The following is an 18,400-nucleotide window of genomic DNA, read 5'->3' as shown; positions in this document are numbered from 1 at the left end:
CCTCCAGCACAGCTCTGCCCACCCAGGGTCTTCTATCCGTTTCCTCACCTACGGGGGCCAGTTGGCCAAGAAGATAGGCCCGAAGAGCAATTCCACAGTCATTCCACAGTTTGGAAATATATGTGCTCTAACTTAAAGCCAACCAAACTAAGATGGAAATGCAGCTAAGTTTTTATAAGAGGTTAAATCTAGTTGATTACTTACTAACTACCGGCTTTCAAAGTAATTCATGTTTGTGGGTTTCCCCACATCCAGATTTATGGAGGTAGGCTCAGAATCTGAAGCATTCAGAAAACATGAGGCATTGAGGTTTGACGTTGCGAAGTGAGGAGAACAGAGTGGGGACAGAATCCCCGGACCTCTGAGTCACTGACGGGACGCGGAGCTTCTCCCACTGCAGAAGCAGAGCTATGAATTCCTGACCCCAGGCCGCACGCAGACCCATGCGGCCAGGAGGTCCTGGATGGACAGCACAGGGTATTTGTGTGGTTTTCATTCCCCAGGGGTCGCACTGGCCAGATAAGCCTGGAACCGGTGCCCGCAGAGGTTGACAAGGGAGCACCTGGTCCCGGAGATGCAAGCCTGGCCATGAGTCCTGCCTGAGCCCTTCACTCAGGGGGAAAGACCCTTCTACCAGAATTAGAAATCCAGTTATTTTGTAGCTTAAAAAAAAGAAAAGCAGAAGTGGCATCACCAAGAAGGCTGTTTTCCCCCACGGCAGCTGTGAAACTGTCTCCCCAGAACAAGTGACAAATTGATGCCCAGAAAATAAAGCTTTTTACCTCTCCTGTTTCCGTGATGGATCAGAAAAATTTGACCCTGGGTTTTGCCACAGAAGAAGAGAAACTGGGGGGAGTGAGCAGAAAGGAGCCGGGGAGGGGCAGGGCACAGCATCTCCACACTTCCAAGGGGCATGAGCGAGGGACGCACCGGGCTGAACTCTGCTCCAGCAGCATCGTCCCCCCTTGGAGGTCTTGTCCCTGGGCAGCCCACATCGTCACCACCTGTGTGAGCACGGGGGCAACTCAAAAGTGCCATAATCAAAGGGGCTTACGGGGGCGAGAAATGAGAGCGGAAAAATAACAGGCCGCATGACTCATATGGAAATGCCAAGAAAACTGGCTTCCAACCACACACTCCCGTGTTAGCAAATGGATGCTACACCGGGCTGACATGGCGCTTTCTCAAGGAGACACTGCCGAATGAGTCTTCACAGCGTGTTTATGCGCTGTGTGAGGATCAAGAATTGTCTCTTTTTAAAGGAAAAATAAAATAAAAACGAGGATGTGCAGAAGCACAGGACTGTGTCAAACCCATTTTCCCCCTCCCATCCCCACCTGTGGGGTCCCTCCTCACATTTCATGGCCCGCCCCAAGGAGGAAGAGATTAATTCTGCGGGCAGCCAGTGCGTGGTGAGTTGGCTTAGACATGTCCTGTTCTTCTCTAACAGTGCAGATTGATCTCTGAGGATGGAGATGCCCAGGGTCAGGAGCCCAGGCTTTGTTGTTTAAAAAGATGTGAGAGAGGCTGGCCCAGTGGCATAGTGGTCAAGTTTGCACACTTGCTTCAGTGGCCTGGGGTTCTGCACCTCAGATTCCAGTGCAGACGTACACACCACTCGTCAAGCCGTGCTGTGGCAGCATCCCACATACAAAGTAGAGAAAGATGGGCACAGGTGTTAGCTCAGGGCCAGTCTTCCTCACCAAAAATATAAAACAGCAGAAAGGTGTAAGGATCATGTCTGTCCTGCAGACTGTGGACACGGGGGATGCCTTAGGCAGGTCACGAGTGTCCCAAGGGCCCAGCCTGGACTCCAGGTTACAGCATTCCTGCAAAGCCCCAGCACACCTGGCAACTGTCAGCCCTGCTGCTCCTCTGTGCATGCGACAGACTTCTCGATGTGGAAGAAATTTCAGGGGTAAAGGAGGTGAGATGAAGGACGCAGGAGGACCAGCAGTTCATGGGAGTCCTTTTCCTCTGGGAAGGTTATTCTGTTACTTAAGGAAGAAAGGAGTAGATAAACTGCGTCCCCTCTGGGGCTGTTGGATCAAAACGAGAGACGTTAACAAACTCCAGATTCCTCTATTTATCTCTCAAGGTATATTAACAATAATTCTTCCCCACCTGGTCCCCGTGTCACTCCTGCCATGTCGCCCACCATGTTGCTTTTGTAAGACAATGTCATCCTTCACATATTCAACCGGTACCTATAATCATCATCCACACAGGATTTGTGCAATTCTGCATGTTAAATGTTCTTTTAGCCTCTGTGTGGGGAACATCCTTCCTCAAAGAAACTGTGCGTCTGGAATTTGCCACCAAACATAGATGAATTGCCTCCACTCCACCCAGGGCTGTCCTTCCCTTCTCCCAGATCTGACCCTCTATGACCTCCTTGGTCCTGGAGCTGACCCTCTATGATCTACCTGATCCCAGATCTGACCCTCTATGACCTCCTCGATCCTGGAGCTGACCCTCTATGATCTACCTGATCCCTGATCTGATCCTCTATGACCTACTTGATCCTGGATCTGACCCTTTACGACCTATCAGATTCCAGATCTGCTCCTCGATGAACACTAGAGCCTAGCTGGAAGGAGCCAGACCCCCAAGGAGGCTGTGACTCGCGGGGCCCACTGCCTTGGAGACCCCATTCTACACCTTGAGGCGGAAATTGGAAGATCCCGGTAGGAAGTCAGCCCTAATATGAAAGTAGCAGCAACGTCCTTATTTCATCTTTAGTGTTAAGACTGTACTTTAGCTGGAAGCGTTCCCTCTGTAGATAATTAATAAAACAAAAACAAACTGTCAGTAAAAATATGGAATTTTCATCTTATTTTACCCTTAATATTTGGGTTAATCTAAATGTCTAAATAAAATGATCCACCTCATCTTTTTCTTATCTACACCCCGAGATGATGCTTCCGATTCCAGCACTCCTAACCTGGAGGCCGTGTAGCCCTCAGGAGTCTGTGGATGGAATCTGGGGGAGCGGGGCATGAGCACAGATGGGGAAAATGGATCTTTATTTTCATTCACCTCTAACTGAAATCTAGGATGGACCTCGGTTGTGAATGTGGGCCCCAGACCACAGCAGGACGAGTGGTTCTTACGGTCTTCTCACCTAAGAAATCTCGGGCGTTTCTGTGACACTGCAGTTGCTGCAGGCGGACAGACACATGCAGGATGGTTTCCTGTGACACCCTATGGATTTCGTGCATATTTAAAATTATCATTCTGAGAGGGAGTCCAAAGGCTTTGCATTGCCAAAGGAGTCTACGGTTCAAGAAGGTAAAAATTAATCAAGCTGTGATAAGACAAGGACACAGCTCCGTTAGACACCAAACACGTTCACATCCCATGAAAGTCAAGAACACACCGGTTACAATGGAATTCACGGGGCGTGCTCTTCTGGTCAGCGTATTCTCATCTTCGTTCTCTTTATCACAACTCCACAGGGAGGCACAGTAAACACCAGGCAGGTTTCGTCACCCACAGAGCCCTGAGCACAGAGAGGTGGTGATGCCCAACGTCACACAGCCGGTAAGCAGCACAGTGACATTCTGTCTCCGTGGCCCACGTTCTTACCAGACAGTCAGCCCCTCCCAGGTGGAGGTGAAAGGAGCCGGCTCCGCTGTCTTTCTGTCTGCTTTCTAACCCCTCGATGGGATCTGAAGCCTCCTATTTTATGGCTCTCTGAGCCTTCAATTAGCGGCCCCATCATGTTTTCCATCCTCCGACCTGCTCCCCACTCAGTCCGCCCTGCTCCCTTCTGGGGAGAATGTGGCTTCTCTGGGGAGAACCACAGCAGCCCATGGCACAGATGCGGCTGATGAGCAGTCCCACTGGAACCCTGAGTTTGAGCTCCTGCCCAAAGGGAGAAGGTGTTGGCGGCTCATGAAACAGGAGAGAAGGGAGATGAGGCCATTCCAATCCCAGCCTGAGGTCTCCAAGCCGTGGGTCTCTCAGCCTCGGTTTCCCCATCTGCAAGCCCTCAGGCCTTCCGACGATCAGGCTGTGGGAGCGGGCAGGGCTGTGAACCCCAGAGGCAGGCCTGGCTGCTCCAGCCCTCCACCTGCACAAACGTACCCAGCCAGCCTTCTCCCAGCAGCATTCCTGGCTCGCCGCGGCCAGCCCTGCCCGCCCCACTCCCTCTCTCCCTCACTCTCCTGTGCTTTTTCTCCAGGGCATCAGGCACCATCTGACATGCAATGTAGTCACCTTGCTCATCTGTTCATTGCACAGGTGCCAGCGCCTGGCCCCCTGGCCCCCAGCCCCGGATGTGGGCTCCACAAGAGAACAGAGCTATGGCTCCTGTGCTCCTTGCCACCTCCTTTCCCTGGACCAGGCAGCTCAAGGTCCCTGCTCAACAGTGACTGGCTGGCAAACTTGGACATCAAGTGCGTGGGATGCAGTCATGGGTGCATTTGTCGGCTATCAACTCTGATGTCGCCAACGTCTGACCCTCAGCATCAAATTTGGCACCAGAAGGGAGAAGGGTGCTGTCTGCCACAGCTTGCCCCTTCATGCAGGGGCCAGACCCTGCAGAAGTCCCACACGACAGGACTCAGAGAAGAAGAGACTTGGCGGGACAGGCCGGGGCCGGCTGTCCTGGAACAAGGGCCGCTCTGGGCTGTGGGCTCAGATCTGCCTGGATCTCTCCCCTCTCCAAGCTGGTGTGACCACCCTGTGGCTGGCAGGTCCTGCTGAGCAGCCCTTTTTTACGCAACCCTTTTTGTGGTGGGCTCTCCTGCCTGTTGTCTGGGACATCTGCCGGAAATCAGGCACCGTCTGTGGGATTCCGCAGCCATCTCAGCTGGCGTCCTGCTGCCGTTGACTGAAGCCACAGCCCGGCCTGCCCCTCAGGGAAGGGTAAAAGAGGCAGGCTGGTGGGGCCATCAATCAACCCTGCTGTTGCCATCCAAGGTGAATCTCAGGCAAAAATAAAATCAAAACCCCGGGTCCAAAATATCCTGCGAGGGAGGCAAGCAGGAGCTGTGCCTGTGGCGGCCGAGACGGGGACCGCAGCATCTGGGATTCCTAATTATAGGGGCTCGGTCCGAACATGCCACACGGGAGCTGAGACGTGCCCGCCTGTGCAGCCTTCTAACTGTCATCCAGGCCACCAGCTTCCTCACAGCAACAAGACAAAAATACAGACTTCCCTGTGTGCCAACCGGCTCTCCCACACCTGTAGGCCCGAGTTTTACCTTTGTCCTGAGGATCAGTTTTAGATTTTGGGTCCGTCGGGGCCCCATCCCCATTCTTAGATGAGCCCATGTGAGCTGAAAGAACAGTTCCTGGTTTCAGTTCTCACTGCAGGTGAGAGACATCTCCACTAATATCTTTGGGGGAAAATATTTATTGACAATGTGTTGGAAAACTGATATTTCCTTCCACTCCCTTCCACCCAAGAGGCCTCCTATGTCTCTTCCCTCCACGTCTTCTGGACCAAGGTGGAGGCATATGGCCAGTGGGCAGTGGGGAGCGACAGAAGGTGTCATAGAGAAGTGAAGGACCAGAGGGGAGTTTAAAGGACATGGCAGAGCCAAGGATGCACTGGGCCTGACTAGAGTGTGACCCAAGGGAAGAAGGGGCCATGGTGGGGTCCTGCAGGGTGAGAGGGAGTGGGAGAGAGGCTGGCAGCCATTGCAGGGCAAGGGCGCCGTGCCCAGGGCACCAGACCCAGGTCCTGAGAACACAGCTCTGGGGATGAAGCAAAGACGAGGTGAGCCTCAGATGAAGCGAGCACAGGAACAGGAACCACCATTCCAAGCACGGAGAAGTGCTCCCAGAGATGCAACTGGTAAAGAGGAGGTCAGCTGGGTTTGAGGATTCCCAAGTTTGAGACGATGGCGGAAATGTGGATGTAAAGAATGAATTGACGCCACCACAGGAGACAAGCTGTCCAAGGAAGCGATGGTTGAAAACCACTTGGTCAAAATGGCAAACTAAGCTCACAGGCTTATTTGGGATAACAAAACAGGGTTACTCACAAAAATAAACCTGTAAGAGGCAGCAGGAGGACCAGACGGAATCAGTGGGAAGCCGGAAATGATAGTAATTCCCATCAGAGAGAAAGAAACACCTTGATGGAAAAAGAAGAGTAGAGATGACAGCCACTAAGTGTGTGCAGGAGAGAGGGGGCTGGGCTGCAGTGGCCCTGAGAGCAGAGGGGAGGCCGGTGGCCATCAGGGGCGGCCTGGGGATGCGCAGCCCGGGTAGCTGGTCTGAGCACTTGCTCCTCCCGCACGGGGCTGGGCAGTGGGTGAAGCTGAGCTCCCACCCAGGCTCCAGAGGTGACAGGGTCAGAGACGGGAGGGTGTGGAGCAGCCCCACGCTCAGCGGTCAGCCACAGTGCACCTCACCCATTGAATATTCCCACAGCCCCGGGGCCGGTTTCCAGCGTCGTAACTCTCCCTGGGAGGAGGGCAGGATGCGTCATCGAGGAGGTGAAAATTGGCGATCGCCACACACCAGAGAGAGGTCAACACTACAAAAAAGATGTGCCAACAGAACAAACAAACAGGAAAACCCCCAAGAAGGGGATTGACAGGACAAAAAGTAAAACGCATTAAAATTAGCCTCATTGATGTCCTCCGAGAAGGTACGAGAGGCGATCACATCCACAAGACAGTAAGGGTGAAATCACGGCCGGTGAAGCATCTGTGCTCTTCCTGTGGCATCTCTCCCTCCGGGCACAGACCCATGCTCGGTGTCCCCTCTCTGTCCTGTGCTGTCAGGTTTTCCCTCTTCACGGGGGGCATCTCAGTCAGCCTACAGGACAGCACACCCAGCGTCACATAGGGAACCTCACCTTTATTACACGCCCCTCCCTGCCCAGCTGTAGCCCCATTCCTCCTTTGTGGAAAAAGACACCTCTAAAAATGCATCCCGCTGTCCCCACCACCCGTTCCCATTTTCTTTGACCCCTCTCCACCAGGCTTTCACCCCCTGCCCTCCATGGCTGCTGCGTCAGTTGACATTGATCTCACAGTCAGATCCAGTGATGGGCAAGTAAATCACTCCTTCCCTGGGCTACCCTTCCAGGCCCTGTGCCTCCCTCCCGTCACCAAGGGCTCCTCCGGGCTGGGGGTCAGACCCCATCTTTATCCCAACTCCAGGGGGCTGACCCCCCAGCTCACTTGGCCCCTCCACCTCTCTACCCCTCCCCATGTCATCTACACATTGGTGGCCTCCGAATCCACCCAGTCTCCTGAATCTCAAACTCAGCGTCTCCAGTTGGATGTTGAATTCTCAACACAAACATGCCCACCCACAAACCCCCTTCTACTCACTCCAACCCGCTTCTCCCCACTCCTCCCCACACTGAGTGGCACCCAGTCGCTCAAGTTAAAAATCTTGGAGTCACCCTTGACCCCTCCCTTCCTTCACATTCCAAACCCACAGTCCAGGCCACCATCATCTCCCACCTGGGCTGTCTCAGTAGACGGCAAACTCCTGTCTGTGCTCTCACTCGACCAACCCCTAGAGCCAACCCCAAGGGAGGCTCTTAACAGGCAAACTGGAGTGAGTCACTGCCTGGTGCAAACGCTCCAGGGGATTCTCCACACTCTGAGCCTGAAGTCCTCTCTGTGGCTTCGAGACCCAACATGGTGCCAACACTCCCACCAACGCTCCACCTCATGCCCTGCCCACCCCCATGGGTCTCCTCACTGTTAATGGCACCTATTTTTGTCAATGAGATAGAAAACAATTGGGAAATCAATATTGGAAAAGACTAGAAAATACAGGGGAAATTAATACAGTCAAATACAGTCATTTGAAAACAAGATGAAGACAAAATAATTGTGTATCTATCTAGAAAATCCAAGATAATCCCTGACAAATCATGAAACCTTATAAGAGACTTCAATAAGTTCACCAGATGAAGGATCCACAAAGAAAAATCATGCTTTTCTCTACACGGCAATTGCCAATTAGAAAATGTAATTGGAAAAAAATTCCATTCCCATTAGGAACCGAAAGCTATGCTCATATAGTAACAACAAGAACTGTGCAAAACCTACCCAAATAAATGAATAAATAAAACTTTACTCAAAGGCAAAAAGGATTCCTGAATATATGGAGACCCAAAGCATATATCTTAATGCAGAATCAATACTGTAAAGATACAATTCCTCTCCCACTAAATCTGTAAATTTGGTGGAAGACTAATCCAAATTTCAACAGAATTTCCTCCCAATATTTTATTATGAAAAAATTCAAAGAAAAGTTGGAAGAATTTCCAGTGAACATCCATCTACCTGCCACGTAGACTCTACGAGCCGCATTTTACCATATTTGCTTGATCACAAAATATGCGTCTACTCACTCCCCTGTCTGTCAATTCATATCAAATTTGCAGACATCACTACATGTCACCTCTAAACACTTCACATACATATCATTAGCTAGAGTCAGTACTTTCTTTTAGGAAAATTTACTACAATTAAATGCACAGATCTTAAGCGAACATTTCCTAAGGTTTGGGATGGACACATCTGTGAAACACAAATCAGTGTCAAGTATGAGACATTGACCTCACCCCTGAAGCTTCTCCCACACGTCAGCCGATGGATCTCCACTCCCCCTGGGAGGCAAATACCTGCTGACCTTTCCCACCCTGGGTCAGCTTCGCCTTTTCCAGAAGTTTGTATAAATGGAATCTTAGCGTTTGTGCTCTTTTTGTCTAACTTCTCTCACTCGGTGTAATTATTTTGAGATTTAGTGGAACGGTTGACTGTGTTCAGAGTTCAATCCTTTTTTTCCTGCCTGACGTCCCACTGTGCACATGAACCACGGCCTGGTTAACACCTGGGCTGTCGCTCAACCAGCTTTAAAATGGAAGTTGGGAAGCTAATTCTAAAACATTATACGGGAAGAAACAAGTACAACAGTGGCCAAGCAGAAATTTCTGTGAGGGGACTGGCCCTACTAGACGCGAAAGCGCATCCTACAGTTATAATAATGAAAAGAGTGGATTTAGACGCAGAAAAGGCAAATACAACAACAGAGGAGAATTTAAACGTCCAGAAACAGACTAATGTATATAAGCGAAATGTGTTCAAATAAAAGTGGGCATTTTAACAGCCCTCACCTGGCCTTGGATACACATTTGAAAAAAAGAAAAATATAGAGAGAATTATAGAAGAGACTTTCCTAAGGAAAGTGTAAAACCCAGAAGCCATCAGTGGAAAAATGAACAAATTTAACCGTAGAAAATTTAAAACCATCTGCACAATGAAAAACATAAAAATTAAAAAGATAAGAGATTGATTGGGGGGAAAAAAGCATAATGTCCTTAGACATTTTTATAAACTCCTACAAATTGATAAGAAGAAGATAATTCCCAGAAAACTCAGCAAATGAAATGAACGGGGTCAGGGGAAGGAAGAAACACAAATGGCTGGTGTGTTTTCTTAACTGTTCAATCTCACGCATAAATAAAGAATCACAAATAAAAGGCCATCAATTGACAAAGCTTTTAAAATTAAAAATAAACTGCTTTCAATAAAATTGAAAATAACACTGTCGACAAGAGTTTGAGGCACTCTCATACATTTTGTTGACAGGTAAAAACATCAGTAAATCTAGCATTATAAATGGGCATCTCCTTGGACCTAGAATTCCACTTCTGGTGTCCAGCCTTTATATCTACAAAAATACTGGAACACAAACACCATGGTATCAAAAAATTGAAAAGAATTCAAATGCTCCTCCAGAGGAAAAAAGTTAAATGAAATATGACATATCCATCCCACAAAATATTATTCAGCTCCTTAAAATTATAAGAGAGGTTTGCAGGCTAACACAGAAAACATCTCCAGGGTATATTTTTAAAACAGAGTCATGAACTGTTATGTGGTCTGTGATCCGATCCGTGTGAAGGAGCCGCGTGTGCGCCCCTGTGCAGGTCCATGGATGCGGAGGAAAATATGTCGGAGGCCGTTCCAGCAACTGGATTTTCACTCTGGTGTTGGCTTTTCTACTGCTCTGGTCTCTACCCTGAGACTGGATCAGAAAGGCAGGCGGGGGAGGCTGAGGAAGGCCCATCCTTCCTATGACTCTTGAATCTTAATAATTACCAATCATCTGTAACACTTACAAATAAGTGCTTGGCCCCTTTAATTGCTTGAAAACCGTAAGCAAAGGATGAGAAAGGAGTGGAGTTGTCACCATCATCACATCATCTTCATCGTCGTCCTGGATTGCACTCACAGAGCACCCCACGTACGGCGGGCGTTCTGTCTACTGATAGACCAGAAACCTGGGCTGCAGGGATGGGACGACACTGCCCAGGAAACAGAACAGGGACTGGAGCAGGGTTTCCTCGTTCCAAGGCCTCACTGGCTTCCTCTGCACCCCCTCACGGGCTTCAAAAGACATGGCTCAGACGGGACGCCTTTACAGGAACTCGCTCCATAGTATGATACCTAGAGACACTGTCACACCCCTGGGTGGCATTACACCATGTCCAACTGGAGCTGAAATACGCAGAGGTGTTCAGCTGGCTAGGATTCCCCTTGGTATTCTAAAGTGAAATTGACCTTGTACCTCACCCGGACACCACCATCTTCACAAACGTGTGCACGTACACACGCACCTGGACACCACTGTCATCACGTACGTGTGCAGGTATGCACATGCCTGGACACCACCATCGTCACAAACGTGTGCACGTACACACGCACCTGGGCACCACCATCTTCACGTACATATATGTGTACACACGCACCTGGGCACCACCGTCTTCACGTACATATATGTGTACGCACGCACCTGGACACCACCGTCTTCACGTACATATATGTGTACGCACGCACCTGGACACCACCGTCTTCACGTACATATATGTGTACGCACGCACCTGGACACCACCGTCTTCACGTACATATATGTGTACACACGCACCTGGGCACCACCGTCTTCACGTACATATATGTGTACACACGCACCTGGGCACCACCATCTTCATATACATGTGCGTGCACATACACATACCTGTGTATATATATTTATTGCTACCGTCTCAGCTGCTCTGGACACTGAAAACAATCATATGAAATGATATTGGCCCTGGGCAAAATTTTGAAGAAAAGGAATGCATTCTTATGATTTCTTATCACTTCATATTCAGCACATGATGCAGTTCGATGCCCAACCTGCGGGCAGGTGATGCAAGGATGTGATGGCCCCTTGGTTGAACTAGACCAGGTATCCTTTCACGTCTCCCACCCCCATCCTTCTGTGCAGGGGGCTCACCAATACACCACTCTAGGTGTTTTAAAAAATAAACAATGTATTCTGGGCTAGACCCCTTCCCATCTCTGCCCACCTTTATTTCCATTTAGCAATTCTCTTCCCTCCCTCCCACTTTTCCTCAGGTGGTCCTCAGAACAGGCCAAGCGCCCGTGCCCCACCCCACAGTGCTCAGTCTTTCTTCAGGTTCTCCAGGCTGCGCACGCTTCTTTCCTTCCTCCCAGCCTCTTGCTCTTCCCGCCTTTCCCTGGGCAACCCCCCACTACCTTCTCAGGAAAAACTACTTTCATCCTTACACACTGATGACTGGTTTCAAGGGGTCCCTATCTTGCAATTTACTTGAAACCTTCAATACCCAAACCCAGGAAATTCTGGTACCAATGGATACCAACGAAATCCAGAAGAAGGAAATATTTGGGGACAAGTGAGCCTTTTGGTCCCCGAATACTATCCATTCTCTCTCGTTGTGACTGTATTTGCTGTTCTACTGTTGTGGGGTTAAAGTTAAAATGCACCAAATGCAACGTCATCGAGCCCCTCCACGCAGTGCCTCCCTGTGCCTCACGGCCTTCAGTGCGGAGACATACACTTCTCACCCATCGCCCAAGCCAGTTGTTAGTCATCTTCCTGAGACACCCCATTTTCCTGGGGAGTCCAGAATCTATTCTATTCATAGCTCTCCTTTATCAGCAGTGAATACATCCCACTGGACCCACAGAGTTCTTCCTGAGTTTAAGTCTGATATTGTGGCCTATTAGCTTGGGCTCTCAGAGAACAATCTTGGGTTCCAGTCAATATGGAGTGGGAGCTGAAGCATCGCCCAAGATGAGGAGATGGAGAAAACGTGGATTGCCACGACTTCTCTTAGGGAGAGCAGAGGACGTTCGTTTGGAGGGTTCGTCCTCAGCAGCTTCTCTGGGCGGCGTGTGAGTGTAGAGGAATGAATAGTGAGAATGCGGAGCTTGAAAGTGGAGGCAGGTCTGAGGCCAAGCAGAATTGCTCTGGACATGGCAGCAGGAGGAGCTGTGGTGCCAGCAGGGGGCCCTTTACTCTGCCTTCCCCCTGCAGAGCTGAACTTGCCTCTACATACACGCCGGCCGGACAGATTGTCAAAGATCTTCTCCCTGTACCAAGACGTACCAGGTCCAGCCTCTAGCCCAGATTGGTTTTGCTGACATGTGTACACACCAGCCCCTGCTGCTCTTAGCTCCCCCTGTTCATGGATAAGCCCACTGACTTTTCTTTAAGTGTGGCTTTCTATTAAGATCCACAAAGGCATCCCGGTCTGGTCTGGCCATCTGACAGTCCTTCCCAAATGGGTTACGTGCTCCTGCGGATTCTGGCACTGGCAACACTTTGTCCTCGGTGGTGATTCACACACTCAGATTGAGCAAATGACTTCCCTTCTCTGCCTTTCATGGTGGCTTCACAGACACATGATTTCGGTCTGAATGTGCAGAAAACAATTATCTCATCCACTCGCTGCCCTGGCTGCCAGGACTTGCCCTTACAAGTCCAAAGTCCAGCTGGGTTTCTTCTTCAGTTACAACATGATTTAGAGGGCAGTCTATTTTAAATTGCCTTGGGGTAGAAGACAATGAGAATCAACAATTTAATTTTTGTTTAACTTTGTGAACAGGGATTCATTTTTATAAAACCATATTGGGGATACAGAAGCAGAAGCTGAGAAGGGAAGCCATGTTGTCACCTATAATTTGGTTTGACCCTGGGCACACGCTTTATTATTTTATGTCCCCATTGTCAACCACATACGTCTCCTGCCTCATTCTTTTCTTATACTTGAAAAAATAGTTTTCTCTACACTCATCTTTCTTTAAGCATCTCCTATTCCTTGACATTCCTCTTCATATTAGAATCAACTTTCTCCCCAACATACCCAATTATTCTCTGATTTACTATTGCATGAATTTATTGACTCTCATCCAAGCTAGAGTGGTCTGGACAGAGTTACACACACACACACACACGCACACACACACGCACACACTTCTCCAAGCATCTCCAGCAGACTCTTAGCTTCATACATACTCCATCGTGCTGCCGTTTGGGGTAGGGATAGGGATCTCCACTACGCCCATCGATGAGTCCAGATAAAAGTATGGAGATCACTTTCTCAGATCCCAGAGCAGAAGCCACAGCATTATAAATACAGGCACTCTTACAAGGAAAATTGAATGAATTATTTTAAGCTGAGTGTGAGGGCAGACATGCAGGTGTATGATGAATGCCGGCTCGGTGGCCTCCTCAGGGCACTGTCTCTATTAATGCTCCTTAGGCTGCTGCCATGAGTTTACCGAACGCTCCAGGATGCCTTTGATGGTTGTGCAGGAGCCTGGATGTGCCACATTATTCTGGATGATGACAGCCACAGGTTGGGTTCTCCAGGAAGCAGACTCGTGATCAAAATAAATGATCGTCGCTGTTTCAAGCCTCTCGGTTTGGGGCGTTTGTTACACAGCAGTAGTTCACTGGAACAGGTCCTTCTACGAGGCCCAGGACATCCCTATCAGCTTTCTGTCTTCCTATTTCAGTGGGCTATTTTCTCCCAGTCCGATCTCATCCATTCCATGGGCCGTCAGACTTTATAGGATCACGGAAGACAATGAAAGATGATCCATTTCATGTACCCAAGAGACTCAAAAATGTAGCTCCAAAAATCCCTGATAATATAAAAAGCATGAGTAATCATGACATCAAATGATTACTGATTCAGTGCACATTTCAAAATACTCTCAAGTTGGAATTTAAAATGATATATAATAGATAAATATATTACATGTTGGTATATTAATAATTAATACATAAGATAACAACACTTAACGTGGAAACTTCCCATGAAGCTTCTGGTAGCAAATAATACTAGCCCACATCTCCCGGCAGGAAGGAAATGTTGAGTGCCTGGACTGAGTTAGAACTAAGTGCGACACCACATCACACAATTGCTGGTATCTGACGTGCTTGTGGGCACAGCAAGGAAGCAGCATAGACTTTCTCAGATGGAATGAATATCTCTTTGGTTTATCAGGGCATTTTACTAGTTATCAGTCTTTATGTGCAAAAGGATGAAGATACTGGGTGGGACATAACACAGTAGCCACCAAAATAAGAGGTGCTTTGGGGGGGCCTGGTGGCGCAGCGGTTAAGTTTGTACATTCTGCTTCGGCAGCCCGGGGTTTGCCAATTCAGATCTCGGGTGCGGACCAGCGCACCTCTTGTCAAGCCATGCTGTGGTAGTCGTCCCACATATAAAGTAGAGAAAGATGGGCACAGATGTTAGATCAGGGCCAGTCTTCCTCAGCAAAAAGAGGAAGATTGGCAGCAGATGTTAGCTCAGGGCTAATCTTCCTCAAAAAAAGAAAGAAAAGAGGTGCAGCGATTTCACAGAATCTTCTCCACTAACAGGTGTGTGGTTTTCTCTGAGTAATGTGAATAACCGTGGCATGACAATAACAAGTCCCTAAATATGGTCATCAGTAAAATAAAGTGAGGGATCTATTGTCATTACTTGCTTCTTTCCCAGCTCTGCCTGCAGAAACAGCACCACAGCTCTTTTGGAATATTTCCAGCAACTCTCCACACTGATGGATGATCAGATACCAAGTTGGCTGGCAGGGGACCACTAAACCAGCTGCTGCAGTTGAGAAGAACGCCCCCTTGGGCTCCTTGTACAAAGCCCCAGTGGATAAGCCCACACTCGCCATCATGACCCTGATCCTCTCTGTGTTCACATCATGTTAAATCTCTGGGTCTCAACTGCTACTCTTCAGATTATTTCAGATATTGCCTGACTCCCAGAAGCTGGGTGTGTCCTTCCTAGTGAAGAAAGAATTTTTCTCACGGAATGTCACAGTAGACTGCATTTTCTACACATGGCCCCATCAGCATGTTCCAATCCACAGCTTCCTTCAACGTGACAGTCAGACCATCTGAGTGCTTTGTCCCATAGATTAGAGCAGAAGGGTCCTTAACTGGTCTGGCAGCTTCTGCTTCCTGTTTCTTGGAAGCCACCCACCACGGAAGAAGTATGGCTATCCTGAGAGCACCATGCTGTGAGTAGTCCGAGCTCCACTGAGAGTCCCCAAGGGCTGAGGTGTCACGTGGAGCAGGAGTGGGGGTTGGAGGGTCAGCACCAAGTCGCCAGGCATAGAAGAAGAAGCCATCTTGGAAGTTGATCTTCCAGCCCCAGCCAGGTGGGGCGGAGATGAACCATCCCAGCCAAGCCCATTCCGAATTCCAGACCCACGAAATCGTGAGTTTAATCCATTAAGTTTTGAGGTTGCTTGTTATACAGCATAGATAATTGAAATAGGCTCCAGTGTGTACCCAGATTTTGCCCACTCCCAACTTTTCTGCTGTTTTCTACTGTCGATGTTCCATTTAGTCCAAGTTGGCAGTATTTCTGCTGATATAATTTTTTCAAGACCCTTGTGGCCCTGGAGTGCATTTTCGCTGCGTTTCCGTCCCTTGAGTATACCCACAAACCTTTTCCTAATAATTCTTCTCTACCTTTGGCTTCTGCTAAGAGGGCTGAGGGACAGTGTTCTTAAACTTCCCAGGGGCCTTTGGTTTAACTGAGAAGATCTATGAGGAACACTCTTAGTGTCTTGGCAGAGTCATATGTATAGCTGAATACTCTAGACTTTTGAGCTTTCCAGGGTTTCAGCAAAGACTTGAACAATCCCATGGGCGGCCTTTTCTCCATACCATGTTTTGACATCCATTTCTGTCTCATCTGGAGAGGCTGAGAATCTTAAAAAGCATCAAATTCTTGTTCCTTCAGAAATTTTTCCTTCAATTCCTCTCTCTTCTCTCATATTTGACTCTAAGCAGCAAGAAGAAACCAAGCAACACCTCCAACCCTTTGCTTGGCGATCTCCTCAGCTGTGCATCCAGGCTCCTTGCCTGTGCGTTCTGACTTCCACGTAACTATGGGACACAATGTCCTTGAACTTTCTGCAGCAATAGAACTGGCGTTTGCCTTTCTCCATTTTCCAATAACATGCTCCTCACTTCCTTCCTTGCCCTCAGCAGTAACATCCTTAACATCCAGATTTCTGCTAATAGCCTGTTCATAGGGACACAAGCTTTCTCTATAAGGCTCCTCGGTCTTTCCTGGCGGAATCTTTAACATCCATATTTCAGCCAACCAACCAAACTAGTAGAGCCCTTCCTAACCCATCAAGCTAAAACACTGAATCCAGCACATCTCCTCAGTGAGCCTATATCAACAAATTCAGACGGATCCAACTTCATAGTCCTGCACCTTGATGCCACACCCTTAAGACCCAGTCCTACGTATATTCCCCAGGTCTTTGTCAATGTAAGCTAGAAAAACCACGCAGTCCTCTGGGTGACCCTCACACCTCCTCGTGGGTGAACTTTGTGCCCCATGCTTTAGGGCCTGTTGGGCCTTGAGTCCAGTTGCAGGTCTAGAAGAGGAGAGCGGGGGTGGGGGTGGGTCCTGAGGAGACCCAGCAATGCCTGCAGGACCGTGATCTGGGGGAGGCCAACACAGTCTTCAGGCAAAGGGGGGCTCACGTCTCCAAGTGGGGGGATGGGCTGCTCCTGCCGTTGTGCTGGGCTCCCTAAGAGCCCCCCACCCAGTTCCACTCACAGGACTCAGTGTATCGGTGGTTCTCACTGCTATGACCTCAAAGGATATGAGTCAAAATCAACAAAGGAAAAGGCACGTGGGGCAGTGCCTGCAGGAAACCAGGCTCAGGCTCCCATCCCTCCCAGTGAGGTCACACAGGACACACTTAGCTCCTCCAGCAACGAGCTGCGATGACACATGTGAAATGTGTCTACCCAGGAAGCAGAGGCCCAGCGTCCAGCGTTTTTACTGGGGGCTGGTCACATGACCACCCTCTGCCAAGTACACACCAAAGTTTCAGAGTCCCAGAAGGAGAACGGGTCTCAGCACAGATCACATTGTTTGCACAGACAGGTCAGGCTCAGGGAGACACTTTCATCATTTAGGGAATGGGGCATCCCTCCAAAGGTCCAAGTGCCCAGATGTTGACAGTGTTATCCTTGCAAGCAGGCCTTTCAATGTCCACTCAACTGGCCAGGAGGATGTGGTAGCTTGGAGGGGCTCGAGGCCCCCAGCTTCACTGCATCCGTTCATATGTCCCTATTCCAATGTTCAGGGTCCTGTTCCTTCCTAGGCAGTGCTCCAGTGGTAACAAAAGAGACTCTGTGAGGTTAAGAATCAATTTGCATTGTAACTTCATCATTACAGGATGAGTCTCTGGGTCTGCTGGGTTTCACTGTGATTGGGGGGTGCTTCTGGCATTGGGTAGGAAGAAAAGAGGGATGCTGGCCATTCCACGAAGTAATACCTGGCCCCTCAGCTCACAAGACTTTTGAATGCCCACTTGCATTTTCACATAGATGGAGAAACCTGTTTATAATGATCTGAGCCTCTGACCTAACTCTTTACGTGTAAGTAAAAGGGATGCTTTTACACGGGATGAAAATACATTGAAATTTCCAAGACTGTATCTATCGCATAAATTAAGAGGAGATTTAATTTATTTTGTCCGGAACTTTACCAAGAGTGGTTCATCATTTTAGAGAATCACATTCCTAATGACAAAACACTTGTGACACTTAAGTCACAAAAACCACACCTCTGTCATCAGTCTGCACCTGAGGCTGGGGCATTCAAAGTCATTCTGTGTGTGTGTGTGTGTGTGTCTGTGTGATTATTTCAAAATGTCACATATAGGGACAAAAATTTTCAGTTGGATACTGGCGTCCTTTTCTCAAAGCCAACTTTGTTTATCTTAAGTAGGTAGAAACACCTAGTTACCTCCTTGTTACCTTCTTGACTGATGGTGAGTTCGGACTGTCACAATTCACATTATTGATGAATGAATTTGCTCATGTGCCACATCAGTTATCTATTTCTACACAACAAATCACCCTAAAGAATAGTGACAGAAAACTTGATCATCACTTGTCTTTCCGCAGGCTGGCTGGGTTGACAGGGCGGCTTTCCTGCCTGCAGTGTTGACTGTGGACCAGCCTTCGAAGTCACAGAGCATCCCTTCCACTGCACTCTGTAAAGAAATCACAGGCCTCGCCGAGAGTCCAGAGGAAGGCAAACGGGCTC

The sequence above is a fragment of the Equus quagga genome, unplaced genomic scaffold (genome assembly GCF_021613505.1).
Source record: "Equus quagga isolate Etosha38 unplaced genomic scaffold, UCLA_HA_Equagga_1.0 268.1_RagTag, whole genome shotgun sequence".
Classification (NCBI taxonomy): domain Eukaryota; kingdom Metazoa; phylum Chordata; class Mammalia; order Perissodactyla; family Equidae; genus Equus; species Equus quagga.
This window is presented reverse-complemented; position numbering follows the sequence as displayed.